Genomic DNA, 26,240 nt, shown 5'->3' on the forward strand with positions numbered 1-26,240 from the left:
GTTCTTTACCTGTAGATGAGTGTAGATGACAGGAAAACCTATTAGAAATGTGCAGTCAAGCGTGAGTCGGACTTATGTACGGAACCCTAGAAACGCGAGTCCTACTCGCACTTGGCCGGTTTTTACTGTATGTGCTAGTGGTGCCACCTACGCAGAGCTTTGCCTAATATTCCCTATTACGTATTATATTTATAGGTAGTAAGCGTAATTCGTCTACTCCCATCTGTACTTCTCTGTACCAATCATCCAACTCTTTGCACAATTTCGATTGGTAAAAAGCATAATAATATGACAATTTTGACTTTGGTATTGACGATCTGACAAGCAAACTGACAATTTTTGAATAAAACATAAAAAATACAGGAACATCCTTTGGGAAACTAAATAATAACATGTGAAAACTACAGATTTCATCTAAAAACTACCCTATTTTAAAAGCGCCCATGTAAGGGGAGACAAAGCAAGAATAAATAAATCTTATGAGGAACTCATCTCGAGTTCCTCATAAGATAAGGAGTTCCCCGTAAACCTGGACAATCCCGTGTGACAAAAAGGTACTTAGAACGTGTTCTTAATTTAATAGCTAGGTACCTACATTCTACAAATCACTACCTACCTATTACTTAAAACGAATGTCTTATCTTTAACTAATACTTAATTACCTATTTCCTTTTCATTTACAGAAATTTGGTCACCTAAGTTATATAAGTGAGTTATGCGGACCGCCCAGACAACAAAATTAAACCCATAACACTAAGTTAAGGCATACTAAGGATGTTTATAATAAAAAACTAAACGAAAACTGAACAAAGTGCGACCTCGCTTTCTACATCTGAAAGCGGGGTCTGACGTTCTTGATATTCTTTAATCTTGGATCATGATCCAAACTTCTCGCATTTTATGCTGTGGAAAAGCATTACAAGAGATTCAACCTAGGTATTCGGTACCTAAATCGCAATGAATGGTCAAAGGAAATTCACCGTTAGATCACTAGATAGCTGCAATAAATTCTCCTGTGGTGATAGCTTAGGCTCAAAAATAATGAATTTATCATCAGAGTCTTATACATATAATATTTTTAAATTGATATCAGCAATTTGTAACGCATGGGTGTGTACGATATGTAAATATTTGTCGAGGCGTTCAGTGCCTACTTTGGTTGATCCCTGCAATTGTAAACCCTGTGATTGCGAGAAGTGCACTAAGTTTGCCAAAAACTACGATAGCAACAGCATTGAAAATCGCATACTATGCGAAAATGAATCACACGATGATTCAACATTAAATCATCACATATGCAAGAAAGTATCTCCATGCAACTATTCAAATTGTCATGCTGAATCTATAATTTATGACGGAGAGAATCCAGCAACCATAGCTCCTTTTGGAGACGTCGGCCGATCAGACAGCTGCCAGTATTCCCCTTGCTCATGTGCTACCTGCATACAGCATTGCCTCAGTTTCCCGGGAATCAAAATGTTGAATAGTCTGCACAAAAGTTGCTTAAGCAACTCTTGCAGTCTTAGATACGTATCTGGTAGTGATATGGTTGGAAAACCAACCGAGAAACATAATAACTTTTATACCGCTATAGTAGAAAACCATCAACTGATACCACAGCCAGTGGATTTGACAAACGCTCCAGTATGCAAGTGTTCGTTTTGTGAGTGTTCGTCATGTCCTTATCAAGGACAAGCATCATTAGCAGGATCCCAGGAAACTATTAGTCTTGTAAAAAAATATATTGAAGATGAGTGGAAGCTAACGTTAAGTAAGTTGCATTTTTTGTCCATAATAATTAATATGAGTTCAATCATACATATGTCGCAGTCGGATCGTATAATCCGCCGTATTACATTACGGCTAGCCGTTTTCAAAAACAGGGGCGTTTTGAAATGTGGCGGTTCAACGATTAGCCGGATTGAATGCGGCTGAATGAGAATCCGCTGGAATGTATTCGGCGCCATACGTTCTTCAACACGGCTAGCCATAATGTAATACAGCGAGTAGGGATGTACCGACTAGTCGCCGACTAGTCGGGAAAGCCGACTATCCGGCCACATTTGTAGTCGGCGATTAGTCGGCGACTAGTCGGCAAAAATGGCCGATTAGTCGGCACTTTATTAGTCAAAGAAAAGCAGAAAAAAAAGAAACCAGCAGTCAATATTTACCATATGTTTTATGTTTATTTTACTAAAATACCTATTCAGGGTGCAAACAAAAACCTTTGTTCATATAATTGACCGTTTGATCGTTATCGTATGTTGGTGGGCTGATGTTTTCCTCTACAGGTCGATCTCAACTGATTCTCGTGTAATTTCATGTGCAAGTTCGATAATTATATTTTTTTATTATTTTTCAGTTTTTGTTTTTTTTAATGGTGGATCCATGAGGAACTATTAATGTTATTGCAAAATTTAGAGACTAGTCAGGGCACGTTGCTCGTAAAGACGCTGACCACAGGGGATAGGTTCTTAACTGGCGACTACGTACGGGATATAGAGCCTTGGAAATACCTCCTAGCTGTAAGCTGTACTGACGTTCTGCTCAGGATCGTAAAATAAAATAACTAAAGACAGAAATTGAACGAGGATTCTTGTGATAGGTCTTTGAACCTGTAGAGAACACCTTTTTAGCCAAGCTAAATTATGATGAAACTATTGTTTTTCACCTGAACTTATACGAAACTAATGATCTGGCCGACTAGCCGACTAGTCGGCCGACTAATCGGCCGATCGAGCGCCGATTAGTCGGCTAGTCGGCTAGTCGGCCAAATCAATAGTCGGTACATCACTAACAGCGAGTCATTAGCCGCCGCTTTGACAGTTTATAGTTCCCGTTTTTAACACTCGTGGCGCTGCCAGACATAACAACAACAAACTATGAAAAACGCTGGGGTGTCCATCAAATCTGGAGTTCGTCGGACTGTTTCTTTTCATAAAACATTTCCTTCGCAACAATCGCAACTTAACTAGACGGAGCCCCGCTTCGCGGGGCTCCTATTTCTGAGCGGTTTGCCGTTCGGGCATCTGAAGCTACCTAACGAACCTAACCTACCTACCTATTGATTTAGTGAGACGTCCGTGAAAACATTACACTTTGGGGAAAAAAGCGTAGGTAGGTAAGTAGGTTATTAGGTTCATTAGGTAGCTTCAGATGCCCGAAGGGCAAACCGCCCAGAAATAGGTAGTAGCCCCGTATTTAAGTTGTGAAGGAAATGTTTTGGAAAAGAAACACATGTAGTGCGGTGGGACCATGGTAAAAATAAATTAAATTGCAAACATTGTCGAACTCCGGTTACGTAGGCGACCGAAAGAACTGGTCACTCTACAATCTAAATAGTAGTACGATGCGGCTAAACGTAAGCCGCCTTATTGAAGAACGTATCGCAATGACAATCCGGCTAGTCGTCAAACCGCCGCATTTCAAAACGCCCCTGTTTTTGAAAACGGCTAGCCGTTATGTAATACGGCGGATTATACGATCTGACTACGACATATATATCGAAAATAGTCCAGTGAAAACGATGTCAGGCAAGATTTTACGATATAAAGAGATTCAAAACGCCCTAAGTACCTACTAATAGGTACATAAGGTAACAGCACCAGTCATGGGACATTTAAGAGGAAATTTAGAGTATTTGTGATATTTCCCTGATACATGTAAATCGTCTACCGCTTAGCGTGTTAAAAGATGAATGTCCTATCCGTCTTTCATGTTTCAGGCGTCTTGTATCCAAGATACTGCAATGAGGTTCCACATACTTAACAAATTAAAACTGTTTTTTTTCTCCAGTCATAGACACCAAAGCTCCAGTAATGGAACCCCGGTAATGGACGTGGATCCAGTAATAGGCCCCCTATAATGGACATTGCTCTATCAGTATAAAATATTGAAATAGGGAATAAGTTAGTAGGAAATAGGCAAAAAAAATAATTTTTGGTATAAGCTTTTATCGCTGAATGTATTTTTCTTTCCACAGCCAATTATTATTGTATTAGACCCATTGAGACGATTCTAATATACCTAAACACAATTAGCGTTTATCGCAGAGTTCCCATGGCCACCTCCTGTCTCCATCATCAGATCAGGTCCATGTTATCATAATATTGCATTAACATCAGATCTGCATACTTAATTACTTACGTATACAAAATTTCAACTCAATCGGAAATCGGAAAGTGGCTCAAATTCAGCTACCAAGATTTGACCCACACTAACTAACAGGGCAAGTTAAATAAAAGTTTGGAAAAACTATATTAATTTATCCGAAGTCCGAGCATACCTCCGTTGACATATTTCGTAACTACATTTTACTTCTGTATTGTTTAAACATGAAATTATGGCATGGCAAGCACCATTATGTAAATTGTCCCATCATAGGAGGTATGCAGTTTTACAGCTCCTATAATGGGATTGGGCCAAATACCACTATTGTTTTACATCTGTGGAGTCATAACATAGGGTTTTGTATATTACCTTATCTCATGGTAAATGCAATTAACAAAACACATTCTAGTTTTCATCAAGTATTAATTAATTAAAATTTAATAAATTAACTCACCTTTTTTAGCGAAGTTGTTAAGAATTCTTAGTGGTATTTTTTTTTCAGTGACACGACAACTTTTGGAGGGACGCCAATTTCTTTAAAAATAACCGAATTTAATACAAAATCAAACTGAAACAGCTCTAGGACTCTTATTTATGATTAAATACAGCCAGTGTTTATAAACTACTTTTAGATAAGTACTTATTTTAGAGGATTTGTGGTTTATTGTCCCATTATCGGTTCCACGTCCATTATAGGGTATACTACTATACTGTAGGTAGGTACCATAACTTTTAAATTTAAAATAATTGGGTACTTACCTAATTCCTTGAAATCAAGTGAAACTGGAGCGTATACTTCAAAAATCGTTTTCCCACTAGACACTTTGTATATCAAATATGCATTTTAAGACCATATTAGTAGTTTTAACCTCATAATTTAACCAAATTTAGATTTAACTACCTACACTTTTATTCAGTCGCCAGGGCCGTCTTAAACTATGCTGGGGCCCCTGGGCACATAAGAATTTGGGGCCCTTTTGGAAAGTAAAGAAAGCGAATTAAACATTTCTCTACTATGATCTTCTATTTATTATGGGTAATCAAATATACTGTTACTGTCTGTCCTTTGGGGCCCCCTGAGGATGAGGGCTCTGGGCACGGGCCCCGTGTGCCCTTATGGTAAAGACGGTACAGGATACCACAAATACTCAACTTCGTTTCGTTTTGTAACTTCGGCCTTTAAATTTTAAGAACCCTTATTATGTACCTGTTGCACAAAACACTATTATGAATGAATGACGTTTCTAATTAACAGACGAACGTAAATATGACTCCGGGCTTCCTAGATGTGGTCCAAAAAATACAATTAGTAATAAAGTTGGTGTCGTGAAAAATCCAGGAAATTGTAGGAGATGTAAAACAGACGCTACCGCAGACGCAAAACCTTGCCATTGCTCTATAAAAGAAATCTTAAAGAATCTAAACGAGCACGAAATTGAAATGCAAGAACACAACAATAAAGCACTGAATGGACAGCTCTATAACAATAATTATTTATGTACAGTAGCAAACGTTGAAACTAATACTGAATATAACACAGCAGAAAAAAGTACCGAAATGGATAGCAATCATTGGTGCGTAGAAAATAAAGTAAAAAATTATGAATATACATTAAAAATTGATATTACTGCACCTGACCTTGATAATATATCTAAGCATAGTACTAAACAGAAGATAACGAAAATATCTAAAATTAAAATAAAGGAACAGGCGCACAAAGTGATGACTGATATTATAAATGATATTACGAGAAATACTCTAACGGACCAACCAAAACAAACGTCAATTGTGGACCTAACAAGTCATGAGGTAAGGAGAACGATCTAACTTTTAAAAAATAATCAATTTTATCTATCTAATACCTTTAAACGAGCAATTCTTGTGTATTTATGTATTTATTTAACGTGTCCCAAAATTCAACGATAAGCTGGCACCAGAAGATGGACCTGCTCATGACTACTCGAGGAAAAAAAAAAATATATATCTCAATTTATTATGGAGTTACAAAAAAAATTAAAATCGTAACTACGTGTATTCTGGTATTTTTAAGGGTTGTGGTGGATAGCAGTGCTAATTAGGTTGCCGATACAAAAAAACAGAAATATTTGAAAAATTGTAGACATGGTCGTTAAAAATACCATTAGGGGTGTCGATTTTAATTTTTTTGTAATTCCATAAAAAATTGAGATATATCTTTTTTATTTTTTTTCCTCGAGTAGTCATGAGCAGGTCCATCTTCTGGTGCCAGCTTATCGTTGAATTTTAGGACACGTGGTAAGTATATTTCGGGGATTTCGAAAACGGTTTCGATGAAATTTGGTATATGGGGGTTTTCGGGGCCGAAAGTCGATTTACCTAGGTCTTATCTCTGGGAAAACGCGCATTTTTGAGTTTTTATTTGTTTTCCGAGCAAATCTCGGTCCCCCAGATATTGCTCATTAAGGTTCTTTCAGGACATGGGCTCCATTGGAATATTATGTAAGGTATACGTATAAATTCTGGATCATTGATATGTTTACTAACCAATTACGAACCCTGTACTCTCCGAACGGAGCTGAGCGAAGTCGTGGCTGAGAGTACGTCGATATTTTAGCATCAGAAAGAATATGTAATAGGCAGCACTGCTGTCTTTTTGGAAAAACTCAAAAGTGGCCCAATCCACCATGTTCGCAATATTTTTAATTGAAATTCCTTGACAGACTTTGATATTCTCACAGGATCTTCCGATCTTTTACTTAAATCAGTGGTGGGCAAACTTTCTTCATGGGGGACCAGAAAGTTTAGGAAATTTAAGTGGAGTGCCAGAATTGTAGCCAAAATTTATTTTGTTTTGTGATAATCGTGGGCCAATGCCATATACTGATTATTTCATAGGACCGGCGGCGGGCCGGATAAAATCCATTCGTACTTTGCCCACCACTGACTTAACCCTTTAGTGCCTATGCCTACATTTGAACAAAAATGTTTGTAAATAAAATTTTCTTTGCTGGATTTATCCGATAGTCACAATTCTCTAGTTTCAGAGACAAGTTTGGCGATATAAAGTTTAATGAAAACAAATCTGTTATTTGATAATTAAAAAAAATGAAGACGGCAATATATTTGCCGCTATCCGTTAAGTGTCTGGTGTTTATTAAAGGAAAGGGTAGGTTAGGCTACTATTGTTATTGATTTATATATGGAGCAATAGCTTAATTCAATACTTCAAATTATTACATGCTAGCAACCTATCCACAGTTTTGCTGGGATTATAATACCTACTTGAAAATAATATAATATACCCACATATAATAGTATATATTAAATATATTATAAATAGAATAAACAAATCTTTTTAAGTAAAATAAAGGTTTAAATTATTTCTTATCATTCTATTGGTTTTTAATTTAATCATTTTAGGTACTTCATGCCACCCTTAGTTCCCCCGGCAAACTGACATGACGGTCTTGTCACTTACTGCCCTTGGCTGATAGCGGCAAACATATTGCCGTCTTATAATTCGGAAACCCCGAAATAATATATATATTTCTCTTTCTCAAAAGTCATACAAAAAATAATTCGTGCTGTGCGTATCGTTAAAGTTCTCGATTCATTGCTATAAAAAAATAATGGTCAAAGGGTTAAATCCTTAATTGCTTCTATAATTTATTGACAGGATATGGAAAAGTTGGACAAGCTCAGAGTCCAAGAACCGTGTGCGAGAAGAGTGTCACATCATACAGTTAGTCTCAAGTGGAAGTTGCCCAAAGTAATCGAGGGAATTATGGGATACGAAGTAAGTTTCACAGGTGACTAGTGTAGGTATCAAAGTTAATAAACTATAACTGGTAAACTAAATAAATTTGTGTTCTTCCTAATCCTGTGATAAGGCAGCCAAACGGCAGCTTCGTGATTTGAGGGTTGGTCCCATAGTAAATTACTCAGTATGATCTTTATATTCACCTCGCAAAAATATCTAAGGGTTGAAAAAACATCTTGTATAACGTAGGTAAAAATATCATAAATTCAAATTAACTTCTTTTTAGATACTGGTAGACGGCAAATCTATTGAGACAATAGTCAATCCAAGGCGATGCATGGCAGTAATCAGCTGCCTCCCTCCGGTCCAGCGACTCCTCATCACCATCCGCACCATCACCAAAACAGGCCTAAAGTTCGACCCTTGCACCACTATCAGATATCACCCGCGTGATAATAAATATATACCTATGCGTTTAAAATCTAATAGCAGATTATGACACTATTTTTAAACTTGTCTTATTGTTTGTCAGAGAGTAAATATAATATGAAAATTGTGAAAAATAAAGTAATTCTTGAACTATAACAATATTTTATGCATTTAGAACTAATTTACCGCGCGTGATGTGATTCTATAGCCCCCTCCACACTCGTGCGCAAATCGTGGCGCGAAGCCGCGAACGCGAGTGTGGCGTCGATTTTCGCAAACAGCGAAATCGACTCCACACTCGCGTTCGCGGCTTCGCCCGCGATTCACGCGCATAGTCTGGAGGGGGCTTATGGAATGTAGTTAACGCGCAGGAACAAGTATCTACGGGATTATGGAGTCTAGAAGACCAATAGCTAGGTAGAGATGTTTGGTGTATTATAGAATTTAATAAATGAAGAAGACTGACAACCCCCATACCACGCCGTAAGAATTGTTATTGTTGTAGATGGATTTTAAAGCTAAAATGACAAAATAGTAGAAAGCGCCACCTAACAATGTTGAGGCCCGCGGGGAATGCTGTGTTATATGGAGGTTGTCCGAATTGAATATTTACCAGTCTCGGTGTAATGAAAATTCTGCATCGTGCTAGGTAGGTACTTATTAAGATTTTTCTAGAAACAATGATGAAGAGATGCACAAAGAAATAACACAACCAGATAGCCTCCGTGAAAAAAGAGATTTCGTTAGATGGGATGGGTTTCATTCGATACCTCCTTAGGGAGGTATGAGAGGCCGTGTCCGCCTTCCGGCTGCGACGGCTGTTGCGGGTCGCTCCCCACCGTGTGGGAAGGTCAGTCATCGTCGATGTGAGGACGATTGTGAGGCTGGTGTGGGCCAGCTCTTCGCTACCTATCGTTACCCAACCCCAGGGATTTCGTTATATGATCTGAAAGAGAGGCAACTCTATCACACGAATACGGAAGAGCGATAGAAAGGCAGATAAAGAAGGCCCTCAGGTAATGAATCACGAGTGAATTAAAAGCTGTAACAGACGCACACAGGCGGATTTTCCTAAATTTCTGGCCAAAACTAATGGATTGAATTAAAAGTTAGAAACGCTTTAGGAATCAAATAAAAACATATTTAAATTAAACTACAGCTCTATTTAAGGTCGATTCACTGTTTCTATATTTATTTTATTAGTTTTTTTTTCTTACATGTCCAATAAATACTTTAGTTCTTTTGGATAATCATTTATTTTTGAATCCTTCTTGTAATGTTTTCGTGAAATATCTGTTATGTAAGGATCAGATGATACAAGAAGGTTATTAAACACATCCTCTACATTTTGGATCCGACTAAATTTTCTCGAATAACTTTCTCTGTACATTTTTATGTCTTTATTTCTCGATTCTTGAGCTTCTTCTGAAAGTAACCCCAAAGGCACTATACAATTTTTCATTATTTCATGGCCATGAAATAAGATTTTATGTACAGTTGTTGGTAGGGGGTACCATGGATAATGTTTGATAAAGACAACAGCTGTCTTGCAGCAATAAATTTTAAATTTATTTGGATTAACTGGAAACGTACTTGTAAGTGCCAAAAGGATTATAAGAAAGCGATATATAATATTTTTGTTTATGCCAGTAATTTCACCTGAATCTTCGAAACAATGAAAAAAATTTCTCGCTGTATTCCCGTCATTGCTACTACCAAATCCGGGTTTGGGTTTGTCCACTATTAGGCCCATTTTTTTTCTAAATTCTTCTTGGATATATTTTTTTCTAACGTCTACTTTACTCTTATTCTCTGCACTTCGAACTTGCCACCTACATATAGTTAGTCTATAACTTACATGAAGTAAACATTCAAAAAGGCCGATCCAGGCATGTAGTGGGGATATCCCAAAATTTAAAAAATCCTCGTTGACAATTTTCCTTGATAAACTAAGACGTATACTATTAAAGTCTTTTGATGTCAAATGACATAGGTAACATCTTTGGTTTGATTTAGTGTCAGTAATAGCAATAACGGTTTTCCCATCAATCATACACAAAATTAAATTATGCTTTAACTGTATTTCAATACCATTCTGCTCTATTTTCCTTGCTATTAATGATTTTATTTGAGTTTCAATGTCTTTGACGCACTGCTTAATCAAATCGGTCGACTCTTTGGCGAAAAGGAGCATTAAGGGTCTGCAACTTCTCGGGGAAGATGCAGTTGGGTTTCTCCATATAATTGTTTTACCACTTTCGCTTAGGTTGTCTACTTCTAACTGTATAGGACCAATAGTAATGAAATATATACTAGAATCTGAAACCGTCTCATCCTGAAATAGTTGTTTATATTCAGCTTGACCAGATGTACCATCACATCCCCATTTCGTAATCAAAGACATGGTATCAAGTTGGTCTTTAGAAAGCGAAGAAATTACTTCATGCAGTGAATGAACAAGTCTCATTGCTGTATGATCTAACAAGTCTTGGACAGCTATTTTTACAGATGATTCACTGACCAATATATTTTTAGGATAACATCTCTTTTTGGCGGAAGTAACATTTTCGTAAGGAGGATAGATGTTGCAGTAATGATCACTTGCACTTTTCCTAATTAAATTGTATTGGAACTTGGTAAGTTTTGCTCCAACAACAAGTGCTAAAGCTTCATCTGGTGTGAAAGGAATGTGAGATTGTCCAGAAGTGGCTTCTTGTTTTGTAATTATAGTTTCACATTCTTTAGCAGATTTCAGATCACCATCTCTTTTGAAGTTCATTTTAGCAGCAAACAAAAGTTCACTACTAGTTTTTTCCTTACGTAAGTCTTCGGTTTTTCTGCGTTTGGACCGATCACTACTCTCACAGAAATCTTTCGAAGGTCTTCCGCTTACTTGCTTTGAAACTTGTTTCTTAACCACGAAACAAATACCATTACTAACCCAGTTACATTATTTTCTATTGAAATAGGCATTGTTTCTTCTAACAGATGCCCACTTTTGTTTGTAGTCGAATACGAACTTAGATAATAATTGTTTTGAGTCATTTGTTAGACCATCCTCAACACCTAAGAAACTTGCTACTTGGTTAAAAAGATTGTTAAGTTTTTCATTATTATCTTTCGAATTGCACTTTCTATAATATTCAAGCAATTGTTGACGACTTATAATGATATTCTCAGAAGATGAACCTAAAAACAATGAAAAAAAAAAAAAAAAAACTGTTTTCGTGATTTTTACTTCTAACTGATAATTGTCTAATAAAAAACAGATTAGCACGTATTAGCAACCTAAACTATCAAAATAGTTTAGCTAATATGTTTGTCTTTACTATAATATTCATTCAGTAGTCAGATTCTATTGAATATTGAACTTTATACACTAATATAAGTAACCAACAGGTAAAAATTCGATTGTAAATTAACTTTTTTTTTCCTGTGTATAAACAAACTGAAAAGTATGGACATTCATGTTAAATATATAGTTACATACCTCCAGCTTCACAATCCATTATATAAATCACACCAAACAACTTCAAAACAATAGAATATGTTATATAAATACACTTAGTTTTAACAAGTAATTAACCTTTGGTCAGAAGTCGATATTTCGTTAATGTGGGTAGTTATGAAAACGTTATTTTTTTTTTTTTTAAGGCATCGCGCTCCTGGCGCATTCAGCCAGACGAGTAAAGCAGGGAAACGGAATTAAAGGATTACATTATAACGAGTAAGACGGAATTTTGGAAAAGGATCAGGAAAAGGTAAATTATAGGCTAGGGTGATTCACTTTTGTATGGAGAAAAATAACTTGTAATATTTTTCCTGACTTTGCTCACCAATGGAGCCTCCCCACACTAAAAACTATCTATTTCAATTTTCAAAAGAATCGAATAACGTTTAGAGGTTGCACAAGTTGAAAAGGTAGAATGTGAACCCCATACATTGCATGAAAATGAACTATGTTCTAAAATGACAAAATATAATGAACTGATACTAAAATCGAATGAGAAAACTGAATTTTGCGTCTAAAACACGATAAAAGCACTTTTCCTTTGGAAACAGGTGGAAAAACTGAAAAATCTTAATTAGAACATTTATCGAGTAACCAAAATCCAAGTTTATTACTAATTTTAAAATTTATTTATATGTAGAAGGTTCAGTATCACACTACTCTCCGCTTTGATGGTAGCCGCTTAAACCATTTTCTACCCTCCGCTGTAGAGTCGTTGGTTATTTGAAAAATCTTTGTTGATGTTGTGCAACCTCTAAACGTTGACCGATTTTAATTTCTTTTAACGTATAATATTTTTTTATCAGTTAGAACAAGAATTCGAGCAAAGTCAGATGAAAATCGAAAATTCGGAAAAATGAAACACCCTATTATAGGCAGTTAGAGTTTAATGTTATGACGTGAAATAAATGAATACAATGATTTAAATATATATGGAGAAGAATCATTCATTAATATACAGGAGTGTTGTAATAGATGTGGGAAACGGAACTTTAAAATCTGACAGCTGTCTTAATAGTATAGAACGATCATAAAGGTTACATGCAAAGAATATATGGTTAAGATCAGCGGGATCAGCTCCACAAGTACATGCAGAACTGGCCACGCGATTTAGTAGTTTGAGGTGTTCCGGTGTACATACGTGACCCAATCTCATTCGAATTAACATACTAGTTGCAGGTTTTGGCAGAGAGATTTTAGCAAACCAAGATTTGGCAGGAATTGATTTTTGAATGCTTCGATAATGTAACACAGCAGCACCTGCACCAGATGTCCATAAATTCCTCCATTCCTTTCGTAGGTATAATTTAGGCAGTGCCAACAGGTCTTCAGACACATTCTTAAACGGAAACATGTCCCCACAACTAATGGCATCTCGAGCTAAATCATCCACCCTTTCATTACCTTTAATCCCTCTGTGTCCAGGGATCCAGGCAATGGAAACCGAATACCCTTTAATGTGACATTTTAACAATAGGCTACGGATTTGATAAATAATTGGGTTATTAGATTTAGATTTGAAAGGAAATTTACATATTGCCTGTAGTGAACTTAGGGAATCTGAGAAAATAATTGTTTTTTTGAGATGCATTATAATGATGAACTCTATTGCTTTCAGGATTCCAAAGCACTCACCACTGTACACAAAGGATTCTGGTGGCAACTTTATTTTTTGGTAAATATTAGATTGGGTGTGGAGAACACCAACGCCAACACAACCATTCTCTGACGTCTTAGAAGCATCTGTGTACATATGATGAGCACCCAGGCCATCTGTTCCAATGAATCCCAGGAATTGTTGATTTTGTTCAACATCATTCTTGGAGACTCCAATATCGAGGAGAACTGGAGGAATAAGTGTCAGAGAATCATATTCATATTGGAAAATGGGAAGTGTTGAAGAGCTAACAGTGGGAGCTGATATAGATTTAAGTTTTTGAAAGCTTTTTACTAAACAAGGAGGACTTTTGTGTTTCCAATAGTTGGAAGTAGTTATTTGAAGCACAAGGTTAGACAGGATAATCCAGAGTTGGTGATTAGAGAATTGGGAACAACGGAAAATAAATCTATCACTAAGATATTGGCGTCGTAAATGAAGTGGAGGCTCAACACACTCATCTTGCATGGCATTGATAGGGCTTGAATTCATGGCCCCACAAATCAATCTGAGTGCTTTGGATTGAATACGATCTAGTTTTTGGAAGCCAGCTACATATCCTGGCTCTAACAAAAATATCCCATAATCTAAAATACTTCTTATCAAGGCATTATACATGAGTTTCATGCAAAAAGGATGTGAACCCCACCAAACTCCTGAAACGCACCTGAGGATATTAATATTTTTTTCACATTTAGAAACTATGTAATCACAATGTGGAAGACCCGTTAATTTATTATCTGAAATAACACCTAGGAATTTGGTTTTATCTTTAATGGAAATGGAGCAGTTATTAAATTGCACATTGATCGGAGGAGGAAACATTTTTCTAGTAAACAAAACTACAACACTTTTATGCACTGAAAGTTCCAGACCATTTGAATCTAACCATAACTTCAATAAGCCCAAAGAAGAAGTGACTGATCTACTGGCTTGTTCAATAGAAAGGTTTGGCGAATATAATAATAAATCATCAGCATATTGCAAGACTCTAACCGTGTCATTTAAGGATGATTCTAAATCAAATGTGTAGATATTATATAGCAAAGGACTTAATACGGATCCTTGGGCAAGACCTCTCCACACTAAACGGGAAATCCTATTGTTGTCATCTATGAGAAGGCTAATGGACCTTTCTGATAAAAGGTTTATTATGAAATTGGTTAACATTACTGGTATAGCTAATTTGTGAAGTTTTGCTTGTAACACTGAGACTAAGACATTATCATAAGCGGCGCTTATGTCAAGAAAAGCAGCTACTATAGACTCATTTCTAGAAAATGACAATCGAATATCTGAAATTAAAATACCCAAGCTATCATAAGTAGACCTACCTTTTCGGAAGCCAAATTGACTATGAGAAAGTAACTGGTTTTTTCTACAAAATATTCTAGTCTGTTTTTAACTAAATGTTCTGCTACTTTAACAAATACTGAGGAAAGGGCAATTGGACGATAAGAAGAAACATCTGACACTGGTTTGAACGGCTTTAAAATAGGAATAACTATTTGAGATCTCCAAGAATCAGGAATTTTACCAGACTGGATAACAGAATTTATTATATTTAGATAATAAGAAAGAATACCATCACTGGCATTTGCTAAAAAGGAATAAGGAACTCCATCTTCCCCAGGTGAAGTATCTTTTAAACCACTTAATACAGCTTTTAACTCCTCCATTTTAAAAGGCTCATTTAAAGTATTATAATAGCATGAGTCAAATGAAAAGGCAGCAGGGTGAAATACATATTCTTCGGGGACGGAAGCAGGTGCTAATCTATCCATAAACTGTGTAGCAAGGTTAGGAGGAAGGATCTGTCTAGAGGACTCATTGAAAGCATGTCTAAATCTTTTAATATTATTCCATACTATGGATGGTTTTACGCTAGGACTAAGAGACAAACAAAATCGCTTCCAGCCTTCGAACTTTTTCTTTCGCAACAATTTTTTTGTCTCACGAGCAACTTGCATGAATGTCTCAAAATTTTCATTTGTCATAAAATGACAATATTTTCTTTCAGCCTCCTTACGGTTTCTGATAGCTTGTGTGCAATCATCATCCCAGCAAGGTGGAGAAGGTATTTTACCTGATGCACTGTTTTTAACCGGAAAAATTTCATCAGCTGCTTCAGTCATTATCTGAGCTAATGCAACTGAACGACTAACTACATTACTATCATCTATGGACGGTAAACACAACAATTTCTCCTCTACACGGGTTTTGAAAAGTTTCCAATCAACATTACTTAAATTATACTTAAGCCTAGGGCTAGGTTTCGGAGATGGCGGAATAGAAGATGGAAATGTAATAATGATAGGGTAGTGATCACTCCCATATGTTGATTCCAGAGTATGCCAAGTGAGAGAAGCCGCAAGATCAACTGAACAAATTGATAAATCAATAGCGCTAATTGACTCTGTTGGAGCTGTTCGGCGGGTTGGAGAACCATTGTTTAAAACACAAAGATTGTGTTGGTCTATGATATGAATGAGGCGATCTCCATTATAATTAGACGATGAACTACCCCAAACCTGGTGATGTGAGTTAAAATCTCCTAAAATTAAAACGGGCCTAGGAAGAGAAGAAATTATTTGTTCAAGCTCAACAAAAATAGATGATGAGGGATGAGGAATATATACAGAAATAATACAGATGTTATTTACAATGGCAGCAACAATTGAAAAATCATCGCTATGGGATGGAAGATGAAAAGGTGAAAATGATATGGAATTCCTGACAAGTAGAGCTACTCCGCCCCATCCGCCAGGAGTGCCAGGTCGCGAAGGACGGTCCTCTCTGAGACATGAATATCCCGTGACTCTAAGAAGAGCCCCAGGCTTGAGCCATGTCTCAGAAAGGGCAAAAACAAATGATTGAAATTTGTTTAATAAATGAATTAAATCTTGTTTTTTATTTATTACACTTCTGCAGTTCAACTGTATAATTTTGGCCATTATTTTTAATAGTTGAGACAAGTTCTTCAAGCATGCCCCCATGCTTGAAGAACTACGTGGGACGGTATTCTTACATTAGGCTGAGATAAATGATCTTAACGCTTGTATTTCCTCAGCTACTGAAACATTATCTTTAGGAGGCTCTTGCTGTAGTGCACAGCCATTTTGAGGAGATGGAATGATATATTCTTTAACTAAAGCATTGTGAGCTGCTGCATCATATCCTGTTGTTATAAGTTTTTTAACTGTACGTGGTTTCAAAAAAGTTGTCTTTTTATAACTGTGTGACTGCATGGTTGTACCCGGGGCTGGATTATTGACACTGCGATGTAAATTTGGCTGAGACCGTGGCTGTTGGGGTGATTGTGTCAGAAGGACATCGGCAAATGATTTTGAAGCAGCTGGATGTAATTTAACAGCCTCACCATAAGAAATACAATTGTTAGCCATAGTTACTTTAATATCCTTCTGTCTCTTGTGTTCCGGGCAAGCCCTGTTCGTGGCGAAATGGAAACCATTGCAAAGGCAGCAAACGGCATCGTCCTCCTTAGGGCATGCAGTACCGGTCCCGGTACCAAGAATTTCATTTCCCGGTTCTGGGCATGGCCGGAACCGGGATTCCCGGTTCTTCCCGGTTCTCAAGGCACCTTTTGATTACTTTTAAGAAATTGTTTGTGTTGGCGTTTATGAATGACTTATTTTTATATAAATAATTGCATAAGAATTAATAAATGACTTATATTATTGTAAACAAACACTTAATTGGCGTTCCAACTAGGGCTCGCGGTCGAGTCCGTGTTTCGTTTACACGTTTCGAATACCCGTTTCCGAATAACACGTACACGGTTTTTTGGCCCGTTCCGCACGTGTAATTAAGAAACGTGTAATTAAGATCCGTCTCCACGGATAAACGGGTATTCGAAGAAACGGATCTTATTTACCCGTGGCTCCGGACACGTCCTTGACGAGTAGCGAAGGAACGAACCGGCGCGGCGTACTTAAGAGTTAGAAATAAGTAGACAAAAGATTCATGACGAGTTTCCGTCATATTTAACCTTATTCCGTGGTTCATAGAGTCGAAATTCAATAAACGGTTTACAGAACCCTTTTTGACCAGGTAGTTTTTGCTTGCAATGTTGCAAATATGAGTAGAAAATTAGAAATACAATAGGTATACCTATGCTACTTATCAAAATAGTATTTTATATAAGACTTCAAATACTAATACTTAATGGTTTATTAATATAACTTGATAGCAATTTTAAAGTACTTAAAAAAAATAAAAGCAATAAAGAGTATAAAGACTTTACGTTAAAATCTGGCCATGCATGATCTGGTACCTAGGTGGTGGTAGGTAAGTATACAATATTCTTACCAATTGCATATTTTTAAACAGTTCTTATATTTTTAATAATTTGTATTCTGTATATTATATGTATGAGTTTTTACGAATATATTCTGTCAATAAGAAATGTATATTTTTTAATGTAATTATTTTTTAAGTTACGTAAGCCAGACATCTTAGTATTATTATAGTAAACCATGTAAAAATTAATAAATACAGTGTAAACTCTATATAACGACACTGAAGGGACTGCGGATTTTTCGACGTTAAGTATAGAGAGTGGTTGTTAAATGGAGTGAAATAAAAAGGTCATCTTACTATTCTAAATATTCTAATGTATCTGTTTATAATATACTTAGGACACATTTTGCACAAGAAGAATATTCATTTCATACAAATAACAACGCCTATTAATTTATAACGTGTAACATCTTGTCAAAAGTCTAGTGCCCGAGGTAAACATCTGCAAGTTGATCATACAAAAACAAAAGACAAATTTTCTTAGAATCTCCGGTACGTCAGTCGAAGTAAACACGTGCTAGATAATAAAACAACAAAACAGCAAACACAAAAACGTACACAGCTGCAGTTTATATCAATTTCGGCAACTTAGAAAGTATTTCTTAATGATGTATTATGCCTTATTGTTGTCGTTAAATAGAGTGAGCGTGACGCTATATAGAGTGTATTACTTTATAGAAAACAAGGTAAACCAACCAAAGTCAAGCAATTTCGACATTTTAAGGAGTTTGTCGTTAAATCGAGTGACGTTATAAAGAGTTTATTAGTGTAATCATGTGTATCTGCCAATAAGTAATGTATTTACAACTTTTAATATAATTTAGTATGAATTTATGAAAAGTAAGACTTTTCTTAAATTCATTATCTTATAATCATATAAAATGAACTTTAAGACTGTACTAATAAATATTATGTACAATTTTAGCAACAAAACAACAAAACGATTTTAAATTAAAGTAACTTGGAAAGACTGTATTTTACGAATTGGCCGACTAAGTGGCGAACTGGAGTCATACCTACTTACCTAAACACAATATCTTAAAAGTCATATTTATTTCGTGTTCATTTGCTTCGATACATTTGCTTCTTTAATTTTAGCCGCTGCATTTGTTACAATTTCATATATGTGTAGACAGGTTCTCCTTATTACACCGACATAAAGCTTATAATTAGCTATGGCAGTTCTGATAATGGTTTGGGACGCTACTTGTTTTCGGCGATATCAGACAAAAGGGTATTGGAAAACAACACGTTCTAATGAATGGATCACCACCGGCCGGCATTTATTACCTGAGCACTAGTGTGAAAGTGACCCCAGTCAACATGAATGATTACCAATTTTGAGATCTATCTTAATGTATTTAGCAATATAATTGCAAGGTAACCAAGGTAGCATAGCTTTTTAAGGTTCTCGCGTGAAATCCTGCGTTTCAAATGCCGCTGTACTTTTTTGCTTCGTTGGTAGATTAGTTAACACTTAGGTAATTGATAAAAATAACAAATAACCACGAAGTAGTAGTAGGTAGTATTTGTCTGCATACCTATTCTTCGCGAAACTATATATCTTACACCATTATATATAATTTGTGTTTCTTTGATTGAAATGTAATATGCAATGAAATTAACTTATAAGCAATAATAGTAAAAAAAATTGGCCGAGTGCGAGTCCGACTCGCACACGAAGGGTTCCGTACCATTATCTATAAAAACGGTCACCCATCCAAGTACTTAAGTCCCAGAGCCCCACTTAAGTCTTTATTTTATTCTGTTTTTAGTATTTGTTGTTATAGCGGCAACGGAAATACATCATCTGTGAAAATTTCAGCTGTCTAGCTATCACAGATCACGAGATACAGCCTGGTGACAGACGGACGGACGGACGGACGGACGGACAGCGGAGTCTTAGTAATAGGGTCCCGTTTTACCCTTTGGGTACGGAACCCTAATTAAGGTTCTAAACTAGGGACGAGAAAGTTCAAAATTAAAAATAGTAGACTATATAGAATAGGGACACCTACTTCCATTCATATACAGAGTCATTTTTGGACCGTTAGCCATATTGTGCGAGGTGATTAGGTAGGTCATACTGAACAACTTTTTGTATGGGACCAACCTCGAAATCCCAAAAAAAATTTGGCCTTGCCATAGAAAACGTCGACATCCACTCGACCAAAATGTATGAAACGGCCAAAAAAAATTTTGTGATTTCGGAGTTGGTCCCATACAAAAAGTTGTTCAGTATGGCCTACCTAATCACCTCGCACAATATGGCATACGGTCCAAAAATGACCCTGTATTGTATAGTTGGTTAAATATGTTATATTAACACATGTGTTAAAACTGTTATAAATAATTAAAAAAAAAATTCGTACGCTAAACGAGTTCATCTGAAGTCAACATTCAATACTAGACCTTGCATACCCAGAGCTAGAGCATTGATTAGCTCAAACTGCTTCGGATCCGTTCGGGCCGGTCTTAAGTACCCGTGTAAACGGAGATACGTATCTGAGAAACGTTTCTTGGGAACGGTTCTTGGATACGTATCCGGATCCCGGCGGTTCCGTGTAAACCGTGTTCTTAGCACCGCCGGTCTTAAGAACACGGGTATTCGTTTCGGCGTGTAACACGGATACCGGGAGCCCTAGTTCCAACCTATTTTACCAAATTAACCGGCACACTGCCTCCGCCTGGGCCGAGCCACACGGCCGTAGCGTAGTCGGTGCATTCAGCACTATGACGGCACGGCCTGCCTGCACGAATGTCTACTTTACTAGGTTAGTTTGTCGGGTTATAGGAGTCCCCCGTTTCATAGCACCATTATTAAATGTTATATAATGTCCCGAGCTAAAGTACTAAAACATTACTACTATTGAAATGGGAATAAATAGTCATATATTGAGAACCGGGAAGTACGGGTACCGGGTCTTCAGTACCGGTTCTTTTGACACTATGAAATTCCCGGGAATATGAGAACCGGGAATTCCCGGGAGCATGCCCTAGTCCTCCTCCACTGAACAGGTATGACCGGAATGCAATTGACCACACTTAAAGCACTTGGGGTTAGATCTGCAATTAGTTTTCGTATGACCAAATTTAGTACAGTTGAAGCACTGGATTGTGGGAAAGATATACAGTTCGACAGGCAGTGAGTTGTAGCATGAGAATACCCGTTTTGGTAAAACTTGACCATCAAAAGTTAGGACAACTGTCTCAGAGGGTTGCCACGAAACGGCACCATTAACTGTAACTCTATGATTCAAACGCCGAACTTTAAGCACTTTTCCACACCCAGTGGGCACGGAAATGTTGGACACTATTTCCTCCTCGGACCACTGTGATGGAATACCACGGACTAGGCCCATGCGCGTTACTGTAAATGATGGTATGTATGCTGTTAAATTTTCGTTGTCAAGTTGAGGATTGGTTACAAACAAATTAGCATCGATATGATTTGCAAAAGCCATGGAAATTCTTGTCCTACCAATACGTTTCACGCTGCCATTTATAATATTTTTGAAGCCGTTTTTTACTAAGAACCTACCAAAAGACACCGGGTGCAGGGACGAGTTTGGATCAGTTTGTTTTAATTGAACATGCATCGTAAACGGTGCAACATCAGCTGTTGAAAATAAATTTCTGACAACTTTTGTTGTTTGAATATCAGAAACTACTTTATTTGTGTCAGTAAGTATTTGTTATAGAATGAGCTTGGGTCTTCTGTACAATTTCACACTCGCAAACATATTCCCCACCAGCATTTCGCTTTCTCTTTTTGTTACAATCTTTACACCTCTTATTTTTATATACTTTTCTTTTTAAATCATTTTTATTATTTACAGATGTATCAGTATCCATGCTAGACTCTATTTCAATATTTATACCAACCTGGAGGTTTTCTCCTCCAGGGTCGGGAGGATCATCCTCCCCCATTGTAAAGAATTACAAAAGACTTACCTAATATGAGTGAATGTCACAATATATACAGAAAACAAAAATATTTACATGTAATACTATCTAAAATATATACAAATTACCAATTCCTTGATCTTAAATTGAATTAAATGTACGAGAAACCAAAACACACAACCGCCACGTTTCACGTTTCCCGCGCTTTTCTCGTTATGAGGGTTGTCATTAAATCTTAGGAACGATACAGATACAAAAAATAAAGTCACGTGACTATTATCGTTGATTTGGTACATTGGACTTTTGGCCAGAAATTTACGAAAATCCGCCTGTGTGAGACGGGTGTACCGGATCGCGTTTCTGGTCCGGTCAGAATATCTCTTTCTCGCTCTCACTCATAGCTGCGTCCTTCGGGCGTACGGCGGACCACCTTCCATTCCATACCAAGGCCCCAACTTTGACGGCGCAGCAACTAGTATCACTTCTCTCTCCTCGCTCATTTAAAAATGCCATTTGTCAAAAAAGGACAACCTTACTGTTGACAAGATGAACTTCAAATCAAAGTGTTGCCTTTTTTGGTGCATCCAGGCTGTGTATGTGTGCGTAAAAACGTGTATGTGTGCTCTTTTAGGGATGTGAAAAGTCGTATTTTAATCATGTTATATATCGATAAACGCTTACAGCGGAACGAAATAGCTATTAATTGAAGCTTCAATATCTTCGTTAAACATAAACATAATTGAAATGCTAATGGATAATGAGTATATTAGAATATAATAAAATAATTCAATTATTGCGGAACACTTATTTTAGTAGGTATCTATGTATTTTAATTAAATATCTGTACTTTCCCTTCGTTCCCTGCTGGGGCGTGACGATAAAATTGTGATCTGATAACGACAATAAAGAACAAAAGCGTTTTTGTTCATTTTAGGTATCGTTAAACCTTCGAAGTAAAATTATAATTGCAAGAAATGTCGATAGTTAGTAACACAGGTGACCTAACTAAGTAGTGTCTAATTTACTCAATAGATGGTAATAACGTAAGGGTATATAATTCACAAAATATGTTGTAATAGTTTAGCTTACAAACCATTTCCGTTAAAATTTGATCCCTACATTAGTACATGTAACTACCTAATCGGAGGTCAGGCCAGATTTGCTTTCTAAGGGTTTCTAGGAATTTTCGTTAATCAATTATCAGTTCAAAACTGGGATTGGTAGTAAGGTGATAATTTTTCAATGATTTTAAATAAAAATTATATATTCATAAATTATAAATGAATTTTCATTGATTTTACAAATTTATAAGATCATAACATTTATAATAAATTATTATTAAGTCCGCGAGAGTGTGAAGGGTACTTATTCCATAGATAAGCTGTGCGTTTTTCTGCATACGTTTTTTTAAACTACCTACCTACCGCTCTATTTTTTTCCCGTTCACCGTAAATTAGACTATTGTACGCAAGAGTATTGTGGTTGTGGTTTACTCGCTGGATTTATTTATACGGACGCCTAAACTAAAACTCATTAACAGGCTTTTATTAGGTCGACCTGTATGTAACTAACTATGTACTTAATGGAATCTAAGGTAACTAATTTAACCATCTTCCAAGGATTGTAGCGTCATGAAAATTGGCAGCTGTATGTAGTTCTGATGACAATACAATAATATGGTACTGTCGAACTGATCTGATGATGGAGACAGGAGGTGGCCATAGGAACTCTCGACCTGTATGTAACTAACTATGTAATGGAATCTAAGGTAACTAATTTAACCATCTTCCAAGGATCGTAGCGTCATGAAAATTTACAGCTGTATGTAGTTCTGCGGGCTCAGCACGGTTCCATTTTTATCGACTATCACTATGCGCGTCCCTTTCGCACTTACATACTTGTTAGAACGTGACAGGCATGGTGACAAGGGATAAAAACACGACCGTGCTAAGCCGCCTGATGACAATACAATAATATGGTACTGTCGAACTGATCTGATGATGGAGACAGGAGGTGGCCATAGGAACTCTGTGATGAAACAACGCAACCTAATTGTGTTAGGGGTTTTTAGAATTTATAATGAGTATTAGTTGTCTGTCGTAAGAAAAGTATAGTCAGCGATAAAAGCTTGTACCAAAAATGAAATTTTTGCCATAAACTTATTTTACATTTTCGGTAAGTACCTAATACATGTCAAGTCATTACGGTAATTAGTTTCTACGTAAGCATTTTTTGTCTTCGGTACCTACCTGCTCTGCTATTATTATTATTATTTTAAAAAGTTTAAGAGAACATGTCGACATTCGTACTTTTTTGGAAAGCTGAGGAACTCATTTCTGTATTTTGTACGCAAAGTGTCATAATTTTTTTTAAAGTAATGCCTTAAAATGTTACAAAGTTTGGGGAAAATTACAAAAACATTGTGACTTCAAATCCTTTTTTTTTGAAAATTTTGGAAAGTTTTGGCAATCTTTTTTTATTTCACGTAATCAGTAGTTTATTGGCTATTAGGTGAATGTTTTTTTACGTCCAAATTTGAGTAGTTTTTTCACAATTACCACTTTTTAGTCGAAAGGCGGGTTTTGTAAACAAAAAACTAAAAAATCATATAACTTGAAAACCAATGAGTTTTGACCCCTGGTTGACTGGACTTAAATCATTGCAAATGACCCATAAAATAACCCCTTTCAAGGAATACGGCGAAGACTAAGACTCCGCTGTCCGTTTGATCGTCCGTCCGTCTTCCGTTGTCGTCCGACAGTTGAAATTTTCATACAAATTATGTATTTAATATTATAGGACATTTATAGGACATTTTTACACAAATTGACTAAGCCCCACGGTAAGCTCAAGAAGGCTTGTGTTGTGGGTACCTACTCAGACAACGATATATATAATATATAAATACTTAAATACGTAGAAAACAACCATGACTCAGGAACAAATATCTGTATCATCATACAAATAAATGCCCTTACCAGGATTCGAACCCGGGACCATCGGCTTCATAGGCAGGGTCACTACCCACTAGGCCAGACCACACCACCATTCCGGGTATTTCTGTTGCCGTTATAACAACAAATACTAAAAACAGAATATAATAAATACTTAAGTGGGTCCCATACAACAAACGTGATTCTTTTTCCGTTTTTTGCTTAAGGCCGGCGCCCCACTTCTGCGCACGCTACATCCACGGCCCACGTTTTAATACAAACCGTGGGCAAGCCCACGAAATTTTGTATATGGTCTAAGATCCCACATATATGGTCGACCTTCACCAATACGTCTGATGGATGAAACTTATATTTTATGAAAGAAAATATGTTCCAGAACATAAATAAATAGGGTAGTCTCCAGGACATCATTAAACTGTTCAAGGAGACCGATCCAGACGACGTGCCTGCCTTCGTTGCGAAGCGGCTGGACCGGTTACCGCCGGTTACCTTCGACCACGTCGACGTCACCAGGCTGCTGAAGGACATAACATTCCTGAAGACAAGTTTGGCAGAGGTGCAGTCTAAGTTAGAGGTGGCCAATAACACCATTTGTGAACTTCGTACTGAGGTAGTGACACTCCGTGCCACTGTTTCGGTATGTAGGTCACACGAGGCCACTGACTTGGGCTCGTGTAGTGATGCGCGTGCAATTGTGTGCAATGCTGGGTCAGCAACGAGCGATATGACGCCAGTCCCCGCCGCCGGCCCGCCCCCCGCACCCCGCACGCCGCGTCTCGTCGTACCGTCATCTGCTCCAGTTGGTGTATCAGTGACTCCTGGTCTCGATTACGCTGCTGCTGCAAAACAAAGAAAGGCACCTCCGAAGGTGCCCGAATCTGCTTCTCGAGATGAGAAGCTACCCCGCGCCGAAAAAGGTTTCCCGCAGGCGTCGAAGGAGAGGCGGCCGCGCAAGGCGCCTCGCAAGAGCCAGTGTGGCACAGCGGAGCCAGATATTGCATCTGGACTGAGGGCTGCCACGCCGAATACGGCGCTATACGTATCGCGCCTGCATGTTTCCGCCACGGCAGACGATGTGGTGGAATATCTTCGCAAGAAGACCCGTTACGAGTTGAAAGTGTTCCAGCTGCGATCGCGACATTACGTGCACTTCAGCTCGTTTGTGGTGCGCGTGCCGCGGCCGCTGCTGGAAGCCATCGCGAGCACGGACTTCTGGCCGAAGGGTGTGATATTTCGGCGGTTCCGTGGGAATCTGCCGAATCCTACACCAGAGCAAGTGACGCCGCAACAGAAAACTGCGTCACGAAAATGATTTTTTAGTATTTAAGTTTTTTATTATTGTATATATATGTTAGTTTGTAAGGTATGTATCTATGGGCCTTAGTAGCCTGAAAATAAATGCTTTGATTGATTGATTGATTGATATCACTTCTCTCTCCTCGCTCATTTAAAAATGCCATTTGTCAAAAAAGGACAACCTTACTGTTGACAAGATGAACTTCAAATCAAAGTGTTGCCTTTTTTGGTGCATCCAGGCTGTGTATGTGTGCGTAAAAACGTGTATGTGTGCTCTTTTAGGGATGTGAAAAGTCGTATTTTAATCATGTTATATAT

At 37.3% G+C, this 26,240-nt stretch overlaps 1 long non-coding RNA gene across 3 annotated transcripts; it reads left to right on the forward strand.

The window, feature by feature from the left end:
* The first annotated feature begins 225 nt into the window (after positions 1-225).
* On the forward strand, positions 226-8,217 carry LOC134794610 (uncharacterized). 3 transcript variants are annotated; one of them, XR_010144693.1, is made up of 5 exons: positions 231-554; positions 684-1,771; positions 5,366-5,919; positions 7,766-7,885; positions 8,136-8,217. It is a non-coding gene; the product is annotated as an uncharacterized LOC134794610 (long non-coding RNA). The 3 variants fall into 3 exon arrangements; XR_010144694.1 differs by having other exon boundaries at positions 5,450-5,919; XR_010144695.1 differs by lacking the exon at positions 5,366-5,919 and having other exon boundaries at positions 226-554.
* Positions 8,218-26,240: the final 18,023 nt, after the last annotated feature.

The sequence above is a fragment of the Cydia splendana genome, chromosome 10, assembly GCF_910591565.1.
Source record: "Cydia splendana chromosome 10, ilCydSple1.2, whole genome shotgun sequence".
Lineage (NCBI taxonomy): Eukaryota > Metazoa > Arthropoda > Insecta > Lepidoptera > Tortricidae > Cydia > Cydia splendana.